The following is a 14,558-nucleotide window of genomic DNA, read 5'->3' as shown; positions in this document are numbered from 1 at the left end:
GCCGATCGAGGCTCGTATTTAACGTTTACGTGTGTGCCCTGCAGGAAACTAAGCGAGGCATCATCCACACCTTCCCGACCAGGTATAGGTCAGGTGGCACGCCCTTGTGATAAACATCGGTGCGTGCGACCGGGAGGCTTTGCGGGCCGTCGCTCCGAGGGACCAGGGCCAGCCGCAGCCCTAGTTGTTCCCGGCTCTACGGTGTTGCCCGTCTCGCCCGCCGGGGGGTTTCGACGTCAACACATTCCGGCACGCCCGGTGGGACAGCCTTCGACATCCACAACATCGCCATCTACATCCGAGATGGCGGAAGACACTCCGGTCACGTACGAGGATCCGCTCGATGAACTCAAGAAGAAACATGACGAGATCAAGGCAACCCTCGAAGCCGAACTCATCGGCTCCTTCCACCGAACCCGCTCCCATGGCGTCGGGTGGAAGGGTTTCACACCCGAAGGCGCGCTCGATGGAGTGGACCTGTCCGCCCGTCCAGAAGAACGCACCAGGTCGCTGCGGCAGGAGATCAACTACATGGTGGCTCATTCGCTGCACCGCCACTCTGAGAGCCCGGTGAACACCTTGGAGCGTGTCGCTCTGCGCGTCGTCAAGGAAATCATGAGCCACCGGTATTCTCCATCGGGACCGGCTCTGGGGACTTTCAAAGGAGAGATGCCGCTCCAGCCCCAGCCGTTCGCATGGGCAGCGCCGGAACTGCCGAACTCATCGGCATACGTCGTCTACAAGATTGGTGGTGACCCTAGCGACTACCAATTCCTACCTGAGGCACCCAAGGAGATCCCGCACGGATACGCGTGCGCATACGTGCCGGACTGCAACGCCTGGGCACTCTCGAACCAGGCAGCAATATCAGGGGCCTCTGGAACGGCAGGAGGAACGTCAGGAGCCGATACTGAGAAGCAATCGTGGCTGGCTAAGTACGCCACCCCGACAAACCTCCAAAGCCCAGCTCCTGCAGTTGGCTTAGAACCGGACAAGCAAGCATGGCTGGTTAAGTATGCTACCCCGGCGAATCTTCAGGGTTCGACACCTTCAGCCATCACGGCGGATCAGATCTGTGCAATTCTGAAAGATCAGTTCGGTATGATGCCGAAAAGGAAGGCGTTCGGCTACACCAAGCCGTACCCCAACAACTACGAACTGATCCCGCTACCACCCAAATATCGGCTCCCGGACTTCACAAAGTTTAGTGGATCAGATGGTTCCAGCTCCATCGAGCATGTGAGCCGGTATTTGGCACAGGCTGGGCACGATCTCAGCGTCGGACGAGTTGCGCGTGAGGTTCTTCGCACGATCCCTCACAGGATCGGCTTTCGGGTGGTACACATCGCTACCACCGAACTCCATCCGGACTTGGAAGCGGTTGGAAGAGCGAGTTCCATGAGCAATATCACTCAGAGGCTTCCGATGTTGGCATTGCCGATCTAGCGCAAGTACGACAGAAGCGCGGGGAGACAGTGGCAGAATACGTCCAGCGCTTCAGGACCATTAGGAACCGATGCTTTTCGGCTCATATAAGTGAAAAAGAAGCAGTCGAGTTGGCGGTGGTGGGTCTCTGTTATCACCAGAATTTGACCAAGTCAGAGGTGGGCCGCGATCAAGATGGACGCAAAGAAATATATATAGAAGGAATACGTGAATCGGCCTTTTATACCAAGTTGGGCTTAATTGCCCGTGTATCTGTAACATATTAGATCACATCTTAGTTTAAGAGATAGAATCTTACTCGTGCACGGTTTAGTGCACGCCCACATTAGAAAGTCCGCTGGACTATAAATATGTACCTAGGGTTTATGGAATAAACAACAACCAACGTTCAACCACAAACAAATCTCGGCGCATCGCCAACCCCTTCGTCTCGAGGGTTTCTACCGGTAAGCATCATGCTGCCTAGATCGCATCTTGCGATCTAGGCAGCACAAGCCTGCCTACGTTGTTCACGCGTTGCTCGTATCTTGAAGCCTTTTTGATGGCGAGCAACGTAGTTATCCTAGACATGTTAGGGTTAGCATTGTTCTTCATGCTGCATGCTTTCGTAGTGCAACCCTTGCATGTCTAGCCGCCCTTACGCCTATCTTAGGCGTAGGGGCGGCACCCCGCTTGATCATAGTTTGGTAGATCTGATCCGTTACGATTGCTCCTTGTTCTACAAGGATTAGTTTAATATCTGCAATAGTTAGGCCTTACGAAGGGGGAGGATCCAGCGGCACGTAGGGTGTCGTTCGTTGGCCCTAAGCGAGGATGTTCCGAGGATCAACCTCGTGTTGGTTTTTAGGCCTTGTTTAGGATCGGCTTACGATCACCGTGCGTGGCCGCGAGGCCCAACCTGGAGTAGGATGATCCGATTATGCGGTGAGAACCCCACATCGTCGTAGATCTCATTAGCTTTACCTTGATCAAGCAGGACCACCATATATTCGGACACCTCGTCGAATCATGGGTGGATCGGCTCTTTGAGCCGATTCACAGGATAACTCGAGAGCCGATCGAGGCTCGTATTTAACGTTTACGTGTGTGCCCTGCAGGAAACTAAGCGAGGCATCATCCACACCTTCCCGACCAGGTATAGGTCGGGTGGCACGCCCTTGTGATAAACATCGGTGCGTGCGACCGGGAGGCTTTGCGGGCCGTCGCTCAGAGGGACTAGGGCCAGCCGCAGCCCTAGTTGTTCCCGGCTCTACGGTGTTGCCCGTCTCTACCCGCCGGTGGGTTTCTGACGTCAACACATTCTGGCACGCCCGGTGGGACGGTCGACGACATCCACGACATCGCCATCTACATCCAAGATGGCGGAAGACACTCCGGTCACATACGCGGATCTGCCCGAGGAGCTCAAGAAAAAACATGGCGAAATCAAGGCAGTCCTCGAAGCCGAACTCATCGGCTCTTTCCGCCGAACCCGTTCCCATGGCGTCGGGTGGAAGGGTTTCACACCTGAAGCGCGCTCGATGGAGTGGACCTGTCCGCCCCGTCGGAAGAACGCACCAGGTCGCCGCGGCAGGAGATCAACTACATGGTGGCTCATTCGCCGCACCGCCACTCGAGAGCCTGGTGAACACCTTGGAGCGTGTCGCTCCGCGCGTCGTTCAGGAAATCATGAGTCACCGGTACTCCCCGTCGGGACCGGCTCGGGGACTTTCAAAGGAGAGATGCCGCTCCGGCCCCGGCCGTTCGCATGGGCAGCACCGGAACTGCCGAACTCATCGGCATACGTCGTCTACAAGATTGGTGGTGATCCTAGTGACTACCAATTCCTGCCCGAGCCACCTAAGGAGGTCCCGCACGGATACGCGTGCGCATACGTGCCGAGACGAGCAACGCCTTGGCGCTCTCGAACCGAGCTGCAATAACAGCGGCCTCCGGGACGGCAGGAGGAACGTCAGGAGCCGATCCTGAGAAGCAGTCGTGGCTGGCTAAGTACGCCGCCCCGACAAACCTCCAGAGCCCAGCTCCTGCAGTTGGCTTAGAACCAGAAAAACAAGCATGGCTGGTCAAGTATGCCACCCCGGCGAATCTTCAGGGTTCGACACCTTCAGCCATCTCAGCGGATCAGATTTGTGCAATTCTGAAAGATCAGTTCGGCATGATGCCGAAAAGGAAGGCGTTCGGCTACACCAAGCCGTACCCCAACAGCTACGAACTGATCCCGCTGCCACCTAAATATCGGCTCCCGGACTTCACAAAGTTCAGTGGATCAGACGGGTCCAGCTCCATCGAGCATGTGAGCCGATATTTGGCACGGCTGGGCACGATCTCAGCGTCGGATGAATTGCGCGTGAGGTTCTTCTCGCAGTCCCTCACGGGATCGGCTTTCGGGTGGTACACATCGCTACCACCGAACTCCATCCGGACACTGGAAGCGGTTGGAAGAGCAGTTCCATGAGCAGTACCATTCGAAGCTTTCGAGTCTAGCATTGCCGATCTAGCACAACTACGTCGAAGCGCGGAGAACTGTGACAGAATACATCCAGCGCTTCAGGAATCTTAGGAACCGATGCTTTTCGGTTCGTATAAATGAGAAGGAAGCAGTCGAGTTGGCAGTAGAAGGCCTTGCAACACAGCTCAAGGACACGGCCTCCCAAGCGGATTATCCCTCGCTGGCGCACATGGTTCAGAAACTTTCAGCATATGAACAGCGCCACCCGGACCTGTACCAAGACAAGTTCAAGCGTGCGAGTGGCCCCGGTCGATGCGAGAGGAAGACGAAGTTCCTGCGGGAGACCAAGAAGTAGCGATGGGCTGAGTGGACTCGGGGAGGAACCCCGTGTCCCGCAAGTGGGTAAAGCCACCGAGGCCCGCCCAGGGGATTTGATTTTGACGTGACCAAGACTGAGCAAATCTTCGACCTCCTACTCAAGGAAAAGCAGTTGAAGATACCCGAAGGTCTCAAATTCCCCACGGCGCAAGAGCTGAATGGAAAGCCATACTGCAAATGGCATAACTCGCTCTCCCATGCCACCAACGACTGCAGGGTGTGGCGTCAGCACATCCAAGCGGCGATAGAGAACGGGCGTCTAATTTTCAACCAGTACGCCATGAAGGTCGATACCCAGCCCTTCCCCGCCGTAAACATGGTGGAGTATGCTTGCCATGCAGGGTGCCAGCCGGGTTTCCTGTGCAATATCAACATGGTAGATCTTGGACACCACGCTGGCAAGGATGGAGATGAGGGCAGCAGCTCTCATAGCAAAGATACGGAGGGAGCCGCTCCACGCGATCGGCTCCGCCAAGACGGCAAGCGCTACGTCACAGAGGGAGAAGTGAAGAACATAAGATATCAGCGACCTCTCTCTGATCACCTCCTCAACAAGTATGTGGGTCAGTACGACCAACGCCGACGGTCCAGCGATGATGATGAAAGAGTTCGTCTGGCCAGAGAAGCCAGGAGACATCGTCGGCAGAATCGCGATGAGGAGGAGCACGAGCATTGTGCCAAGGGAAAGGCAAGGGAGCAAGGCGACGAGGACAGACACTGGAATGGTCCCTTCTTCAGGCACTGCTGGGATTCAGGAATGAGCCGATTGCCAACAATCGGCAATTGCCCAGAATGCAACCGGAAGAAGAAGGAGGCAGCCAACGTGTCCGTGTTCGAGCGCTTAGGACCTCTCCCGCCACAGAGCAAACGAGCTGAGTCCCCTCGGTTGGAAGATCTCGAAGATTCAGAAGACGAGGGAGAAGAAGAAGACAAGTACCACCGGCCAAGGTGGTGCCCCGACGGACTCGGCCGTTCCCGTAAACGCGAGGGTTCAACGATTGCGCGGCCTGGAAGAAGCCGAGAGGTTATACTTGCATACATTGAGGAAAGCAAGGCCTGATCTGGCTGCAAAGGTTCAGCGAACCCTGGATGAAGAGGGTCGTCCACGGAAAATGGAGTGGCGCCCCAAGCAAAGGAAAGCCGATGATGAAACATCGGGCCGGCACAAACATGGTGCTCGTTCTTCCAAAGGCACTTAGCGCTCCACGATCACACGATGCACTCGGTGGTGGGCGACAGCAAGAGCGCTAACGTGATGAAGTCAGAGATTGGGTTGGTTTTATCTACCGGCCTGAACGAGTAGCAAGAGCACATCAATGAGCGAACGTGGCGAGGCTGATCCTTGTGATCGGCCCCAAAAGATTTGTGAAGAGACATCACAAAGCCTTCACCGAACAAGCAACGTGGAGGCCGATTCCAGCAATCGGCCAAAATTATCCTCGCCCACCATTCTGCCTGGGTTCGACATGTTATCCAACAGAGCCGATACCATCAATTCTCTTGACAGAATCGGCTCGGGGGGGCACCCAGGTGGATAAAATACGAGGATATGCAACGGAAGCATCCCGTCTCGTTTTTGGTGATGGGTATTGGAATATGGGGGCCGATGCACTAGTCGGCCGTAAAAAAATAAAAATCTGAAAATTCGAAAATTTTCGAGCACAGCCGATGCAGCAGACATCGACCTAAGGATATGGAAGCCGATGCGTGGCCATCGACTCAAGAGGAATAACTGTTACGATCAGAGGGTTGATGGAGCACTGATGGAAGAGCTCCGCAATGGAGTAGTGTAAGAGCTCGGATCCTCTCTTCAAGAATAATGCCACCAAAGGAAAGGAGCCGATCTGGCCGGCAAGAACTGAAGAGACTCGGGGGGCAGCTCACCTTGAAGGTTCTCTGCTTGGGGCTACGTCATGAGTTAAGGCTAATGTCGGCACATGTGTCTGGTTCGCCTTCACTAAGGCTCGGGGGGCAGCTCGCCCTAAAGGTTATTGCCCTAGGGAGCCGATTTAATTGGAATCGGCTAGCTCTGCGACACAACTGGTTTGGAGAGCGGTGTTCTGTTATAGAGTCATCAGTTTGAGCATCCAAGACGGTTCCAGGGCTCTTTTAAAATCGCTTGCTCAAAGATCAAGTCGCCAGCTTGCCAGGATCGGCTGTGTCATCGTCATCGGCAGAAGCCAGCTAGCTTGGAGGGATGGCTAAATTGGCCTGTCTCGCAGATTATCATGAAACTGATGCGGTACCATCAGTCACTAAGCATGGATTAGGCCAACAGTCGACAAATTCAGCATGAAAGAAATCGGCAAAATCAAGCTAAGGGAATTCTTCATTAATATGAGGATTTCTTACAATGGGGAGCCGATTGCTCAAGGAGGGAAGAACAAAAGAAGGGTATATTGACCAATCTACTACTGCTAGGCCTATACTATTGGATCCTAATCTACGGGCCATCACTGCCCTCATCGTCATCCTCAGAACTCTCATCGGCACTGCTGCCGATGGGCTCCTCGTCGCTACTCCCGTTCGCTGCTGTCGTCGTCCCACCACATGCGGAGGCGCTTCGCTGGCGGGTAGCCCTCGAGGGAGTCGTCGTCGTCGTCGTCTTCTTCTCCCTCTTCTTCAGAGGTTGGGCAGCCGTCCCAGGAGAACTGGTCGTCCTCACTTTTGGGCTCCAGTTCCCCATCGGCGAGGAACTGAAGATCTTCATCCCCGCTGGTCAAGGACTTATCGTCCTCGGACCAAATGGAGGAGGCATGGCTCTCCACGTCCCAATCTTCCGGGGCACGAATCTCTGGCGGCGTCTCGCGGGAGGAGTCGGACCCGTAGGAAAGCTCGGAGGAGGAGGAGGAAGACATGGCGGCACAGAGGGTTTTTGGTGCTAATGCGAGAAGGACGAAGGAGACGCAAGCTGTTGAGAACGGTTAAATAAAGGGGATATGGGAGAGATTCAATGCCACAGCAGTTTCCGAGGAGGTGTTGCCCAACCGGAAAATTTTACGGCCACGTGGAGAAGTGGAAGGGGCAAGGCATCATGATGGGGATTCTGCGGCAGTTCTGCTCTGCCACGACGTGACCCGACGAAAGAAAGCGTAATGATTTTGGAAATGTCATTTCCAAAACCAGGGGGGCATGTGTTATCACCAGAATTTGACCAAGTCAGAGGTGGGCCGCGATCAAGATGGACGCAAAGAAATATATATAGAAGGAATACGTGAATCGTCCTTTTATACCAAGTTGGGCTTAATTGCCCGTGTATCTGTAACATATTAGATCACATCTTAGTTTAAGAGATAGAATCTTACTCGTGCACGGTTTAGTGCACGCCCACATTAGAAAGTCCGCTGGACTATAAATATGTACCTAGGGTTTATGGAATAAACAACAACCAACGTTCAACCACAAACAAATCTCGGCGCATCGCCAACCCCTTCGTCTCGAGGGTTTCTACCGGTAAGCATCATGCTGCCTAGATCGCATCTTGCGATCTAGGCAGCACAAGCCTGCCTACGTTGTTCACGCGTTGCTCGTACTCGAAGCCTTTTTGATGGCGAGCAACGTAGTTATCTTAGACATGTTAGGGTTAGCATTGTTCTTCATGCTGCATGCTTTCGTAGTGCAACCCTTGCATGTCTAGCCGCCCTTACGCCTATCTTAGGCGTAGGGGCGGCACCCCGCTTGATCATAGTTTGGTAGATCTGATCCGTTACGATTGCTCCTTGTTCTACAAGGATTAGTTTAATATCTGCAATAGTTAGGCCTTACGAAGGGGGAGGATCCAGCGGCACGTAGGGTGTCGTTCGTTGGCCCTAAGCGAGGATGTTCCGAGGATCAACCTCGTGTTAGTTTTTAGGCCTTGTTTAGGATCGGCTTACGATCACCGTGCGTGGCCGCGAGGCCCAACTCTGGAGTAGGATGATCCGATTATGCGGTGAGAACCCCACATCGTCGTAGATCTCATTAGCTTTACCTTGATCAAGCAGGACCACCATATATTCGGACACCTCGTCCGAATCATGGGTGGATCGGCTCTTTGAGCCGATTCACGGGATAACTCGAGAGCCGATCGAGGCTCGTATTTAACGTTTACGTGTGTGCCCTGCGAGGAAACTAAGCGAGGCATCATCCACACCTTCCTCGACCAGGTATAGGTCAGGTGGCACGCCCTTGTGATAAACATCGGTGCGTGCGACCAGGGAGGCTTTGCGGGCCGTCGCTCAGAGGGACTAGGGCCAGCCGCAGCCCTAGTTGTTCCCGGCTCTACGGTGTTGCCCGTCTCTACCCGCCGGTGGGTTTCTGACGTCAACAGTCTCTCATCATCAATCAAGGACGTGGCCTCCCAAGCAGACTACCCTTCGCTGGCGCACATGGCGCGAAGGCGTCGAGCATATGAACGAGCGCCACCCGAGATGTTTACCGGGATAAATTCAAGCGGGCGGTGACCCTGGTTGAGGCGGACGAGGATGAAGGTGCTTGCGGGAGATCGGGAGATAGCAGTGGCTGAATGGACTCGAGCAACGGGCCCCGTGACCTGCAAATGGGTGAAGCCACAAGGCCCTCCAAAAGGGTTCGACTTCGACGTGACTAAGACGGAGCAGATTTTTGATCTCTTGCTCACGGAGAAGCATATAAAGGTACCCGAAGGCCACAAGTTCCCCACGGTGCAAGAGCTGAACGGAAGGCCGTACTGCAAATGGCATAACACGTTCTCCCACACCACCAACGACTGCAGGGTGTGGCGGCAGCAGATCCAAATGGCGATAGAAAACGGACGGTTGATTTTCAACCAATACGCCATGAAGGTCGACACGCACCCCTTCCCCGCCGTAAACATGGTGGAGTATACTTACCACGGAGGATGCCAGCCGGATTTCTCGTGCCAAATCAATATGGTAGATCTTGGACACCACGCTGGCAAGGATGGAGATGAGGGCAGCTGCTCTCATAGCAAAGATACAGAGGAAGCCGCTCCACGCGATCGGCTCCGCCAAGATGGCAAGCGCTACGTAACGGAGGGAGAAGTGAAGAACATAAGATATCAGCGACCTCTCTCTGATCACCTCCTCAACAAGTATGTGAGTCAGTACGACCAACGCCGACGGTCCAGCGATGATGATGAAACAGATCGTCTGGCTAGAGAAGCCAGAAGACATCGTCGGCATAATCGCGATGAGGAGGAGCACGAGCGTTGTGCCAAGGAAAAGGCAAGGGAGCAAGACGACGAAGGACAGGCATTGGGATTGTCCCTTCTTCAGACACTGCTGGGATTCAGGAATGAGCCGATTGCCAACAATCGGCAATTGCCCAGAATGCAACCGAAAGAAGAAGGAGGCAGCCAACGTGTCCGTGTTCGAGCGCTTAGGACCTCTCCCGCCACAGAGCAAACGAGCTGAGTCCCCTCGGTTGAGAAATCTCGAAGATTCAGAAGACGAGGGAGAAGAAGAAGACAGGTATCACCGGCCAAGGTGGTGCCCTGATGGTCTCAGCCGTTCCCAGAAACGCAGGGTTCAATGATTGCGCGGCCTGGAAGAAGCCGAGAGGTTATACTTGCATACATTGAGGAAGGCAAGGCCTGATCTGGCTGCAAAGGTTCAGCGAACCCTGGATGAAGAGGGTCGTCCACGGAAAATGGAGTGGCGCCCCAAGCAAAGGAAAGCCGATGATGAAACATCGGCTGGCACAAACATGGTGCTCGTTCTCCCGACGAAGCTCAGTGCTCCACGGTTACACGATACATCCAAGGTGGACGACGGCAAGCGCACCAACATGATAAAGTCAGAGATTGGGCTGGTTCTGTCTACCGGCCTGAACGAGTAGCAAGAGCACGTCAAGGAGCAAACATGGCGAGGCTGATCCTTGTGATCGGCCCCAAAAATTTATGAAGGGGCATTACAAAACCTTCACCGAGCAAGCAACGTGCAGGCCGATTCCAGCAATCGGCCAAAAAATTATCCTCACCGTACATTTTGCCTGGGTTCAACATGTTATCCGACAGAGCCGATACCATCAATTCTCTTGACAGAATCGGCTCGGGGGGGGGCACCCAGGTGGATAAAACACGAGGATATGCAACGGAAGCGTCTCATCCTTTGGTGATGGGTATTGGAGTATGGGGGCCGATGCACAGGTCGGCCGTAAAAAAAAAAGTATAGAAATTCGAAATTTTCGAAATTTTCGAGCACAGCCGATGCAGCAGACATCGACTTAAGGATATAAAAGCCGATGCATGGCCATCGACTCAAGAGGAGTAACTGTTTACGATCGGAGGGTCAATGGAGCACTAATGGAAGAACTCCTCAATGGAGTAGTCTAAGGGCTCGGATCCTCTCTTCACGAACAACGCCAAGAGCAACCTGGATGTGCAAATCAGGGTAAGGGAGGAACTGATCTGATCTGCAAGGCGCAAGAAGTAGATTGAAGAAGCTCGGGGGGCAGTTCACCCTGAAGGTTCTCTGCTTGGGGCTACGTCATGAGTTAAGGCTAATGTCGATTCGCCTTGATTAAGGCTCGGGGGGCAGCTCGCCCTAAAGGTCTTTGCTCTGGGGAGCCGATTTGGTTGGAAACGGCTAGCCCTACGACAGAACTGGTCTGGATAGTGGTGTTCTTCGTGGTGTTCTGTTACAGAGTCATCGGTGTGAGCATCCAAGACAGTTCTAGGGCTTTTCTAAAGTCGTCTGCTCAAAGATCAAGTTGCCAGCTTACTAAGATCGGCTGTGCCATCGTCATCGGCAGAGCTAGCTAGCTTGGAGGGATGGCTAAATTAGCCTGGCTCGCAGATTATCATGAAACTGATGCGTTGCCATCAGTCACTAAGCATGGATTAGGCCAGCAGTCGACAAACTCAGCATGAAAGAAATCGGCGAAATCAAGTTAAGGGAATTCTTCATTAATTTTGGGATTTCTTACAATGGGGAGCCGATTGATCAAGAAAGGAAGGACAAAAGAAGGGTCTATTGACCAATCTACTACTGCTAGGCCTATACTATTGGATCCTAGTCTACGGGCCATCACTGCCCTCATCGTCATCCTCAGAACTCTCATCGGCACTGCTGCCGATGGGCTCCTCGTCGCTACTCCCGTAGCCCTCCACGGGGGCTTCATCCCCGTCTTCGTCGTCGCTGCTGTCGTCGTCCCACCACATGCGGAGGCGCTTCGCCGGCGGGTAGCCCTCGAGGGAGTCGTCGTCGTCGTCTTCTTCTCCCTCTTCTTCAGAGGTGGGGCAGCCGTCCCAGGAGAACTGGTCGTCCTCGCTTTTTGACTCCATTTCCCCATCGGCGAGGAACTGAAGATCTTCATCCCCGCTGGTCAAGGACTTGTCGTCCTCAGACCAAATGGAGGAGGCATGGCTCTCCTCGTCCCAGTCTTCCGGGGCACGAATTTCCGGCGGCGTCTCGCGGGAGGAGTCGGACCCGTAGGAAAACTCGGAGGAAGAGGAAGAAGACATGGCGGCACAGAGGGTTTTTTGGTGCTAATGCGAGGAGGACGAAGGAGACGCAAGCTGTTTAGAACGGTCAAATAAAGGGGATATGAGAGAGATTCAATGCCACAGCAGCTTCCGAGGAGATGTTGCCCAACAGGGAAATTTTGCGGCCACGTGGAGAAGTGGAAGGGGCAAGGCATCATGATGGGGATTCTGCGGCAGCTCTGCTCTGCCACGACATGACCCGACGAAAGAAAGCGTAATGATTTTGGAAATATCATTTCCAAAACCAGGGGGGCATGTGTTATCACCAGAATTTGACCGAGTCAGAGGTGGGCCGCGATCAAGATGGATGTGAAGAATATATATAGGAGAAATACGTGAATCGGCCTTTTATACCAAGTTGGGCTTAATTGCCCGTGTATCTGTAACATATTAGATCGCATCTTAGTTTAGAAGTTAGAATCTTACTCGTGCACGGTTTGGTGCACGCCCACATTAGAAAGTCCCCTGGACTATAAATATGTACCTAGGGTTTATGGAATAAACAACAACCACCGTTCAACCACAAACAAATCTCGGCGCATCGCCAACTCCTTCGTCTCGAGGGTTTCTACCGGTAAGCATCATGCTGCCTAGATCGCATCTTGCGATCTAGGCAGCACTAAGCCTGCCCCGTTGTTCATGCGTTGCTCGTACTCGAAGCCTTTTTGATGGCGAGCAACGTAGTTATCTTAGACATGTTAGGGTTAGCATTGTTCTTCATATTACATGCTTTCGTAGTGCAACCCTTGCATGTCTAGCCGCCCTACACCTATCTTAGGTGTAGGGGTGGCACCCCGCTTGATCGTAGTTTAGTAGATCTGATCCGTTACGATTGCTCCTTGTTCTACAAGGATTAGTTTAATATCCGCAATAGTTAGGCCTTACAAGGGGGAGGATCCAGCGGCACGTAGGGTGTCGTTCGTTGGCCCTAAGCAGGATGTTCCGGGGATCAACCTCGTGTTGGTTTTTAGGACTTGTTTAGGATCGGCTTACGATCACCGTGCGTGGCCGCGAGGCCCAACACTGGAGTAGGACGATCCGATTATGCGGTGAAAACCCTAAATCGTCGTAGATCTCATTAGCTTTACCTTGATCAAGCAGGACCACCATATATTCGGACACCTCGTCCGAATCATGGGTGGATCGGCTCCGTGAGCCGATTCACGGGATAACTCTGAGCCGATCGAGGCTCGTATTTAACGTTTACGTGTGTGCCCTGCAGGAAACTAAGCGAGGCATCATACACACCTTCCCGACCAGGTATAGGTCAGGTGGCACGCCCTTGTGATAAACATCGGTGCGTGCGACCAGGAGGCTTTGCGGGCCGTCGCTCTGAGGGACTGGGGCCAGCCGCAGCCCTAGTTGTTCCCGGCTCTACGGTGTTGCCCGTCTCTGCCCGCCAGGGGGTTTCTGACGTCAACAGCCCGCCACTCACCCAGCCTCTTCGCATTGCGTCTGATGCGCCCACAACGATCCGTGTGTAGCGGGGACGGGCTCGGAATGCCAGAAAATCTATTGGACCGCACCGACCGAATTGGCCTTCTGGGCGAGCGGTTGGGGGTGATCAATTGCCCGGTGCGCCTAAATCGGTGGGGAAACGGTTTGGGAGGCACGACTCGAGATGCTCTAAGACATAGGTTACGCATGTGGCGTGCCACCTACATCTGGGCATAGACAGCCCGACTCAAACGACTCAATCCGGCCTAGCCTAAAAACCCTAGGCCAGGCTTGGGACTGAATTTGTCAGGTTAGGCTGGCAACGAATGGGCCAGGCCAGGCGTTTTCGTTTAGGTTGGTAGCCTAAAAACCCTAGGCCAGGCTTGGGACTGAATTTGTCAGGTTAGGCTGGCAACGAATGGGCCAGGCCAGACGTTTTCGTTTAGGTTGGTTTAGGCCCTTATTTATAGTCCGACGGCTAAACCGGGCTTAGGCCTAAGTTTTTTTTAACGCCGGTCTCTTTCACACGGCAAATCCTATACACCGACCAGGTCGGTGTGTACGGCATGCCGCACACCCCTGGTTGGGTATAGGGCCCGACCCATTTCAGCTTTTTTCTTCTTTTTTCCATTTCCTGTTTATTCTTTCTCTTTCTTTTATTTTTATTTTTTCCTTTTCCTTTTTTTTCAAATCGGTAAAACCTTTCAAATTTAAAAAATGTTCAAAGTTAAAAAGTTGTTCGTATTTGCCCAGATGTGCCACCCAGCCGCACTTGACATACAAGCAGAATTGCCATGGCACGGATGAATCCTAGCATGTATTTATGTAGGCACGTAGGATAAGAAACTGGCTACCAAAAAATGTCTTCTTGCATACATGAGGAGATCGAGGACACGAAATTCACATCATGGAGCCTTATCTATATCTAGATCTGAATGTGTGCACCCACAGGAAGAGACAAATGCCGCAACATGGGCTTCCAGAACACGTACGTAGCCACAAAAGAAAAACGTGCAAGTCTGTAATGTAGATGACGAGTCCATAAATATTTGTGTACACACTAGCGGTGGTGCCTGGGTTGACATTTTTGCCACCCACCGGGACACTTGCTGTGGTTGACATCACCACAGGACCAAACAAGGGTGGGATACACCGCACATGCCACACGCATTGCCATAGCTTGAGGATTTTAGGATGTCAACACCGTGGGAAGATGTTGCCATGTCCCTTTCGGTGTGGTCTTATCTTGTGATGACCTCTTTTCAATATGAAAAGAAAAATGAAACAGTGTCTAAGAGGAACTAGAACACTATTGATATAGTAGAAGCGGGATTTGGCGTGACAATTCCAAAATTCGTCTCTGACAGGGATCGAACTCTAGTC

The sequence above is a fragment of the Lolium rigidum genome, chromosome 5 (genome assembly GCF_022539505.1).
Source record: "Lolium rigidum isolate FL_2022 chromosome 5, APGP_CSIRO_Lrig_0.1, whole genome shotgun sequence".
In the NCBI taxonomy this organism is placed as follows: Eukaryota; Viridiplantae; Streptophyta; class Magnoliopsida; order Poales; family Poaceae; genus Lolium; species Lolium rigidum.
This window is presented reverse-complemented; position numbering follows the sequence as displayed.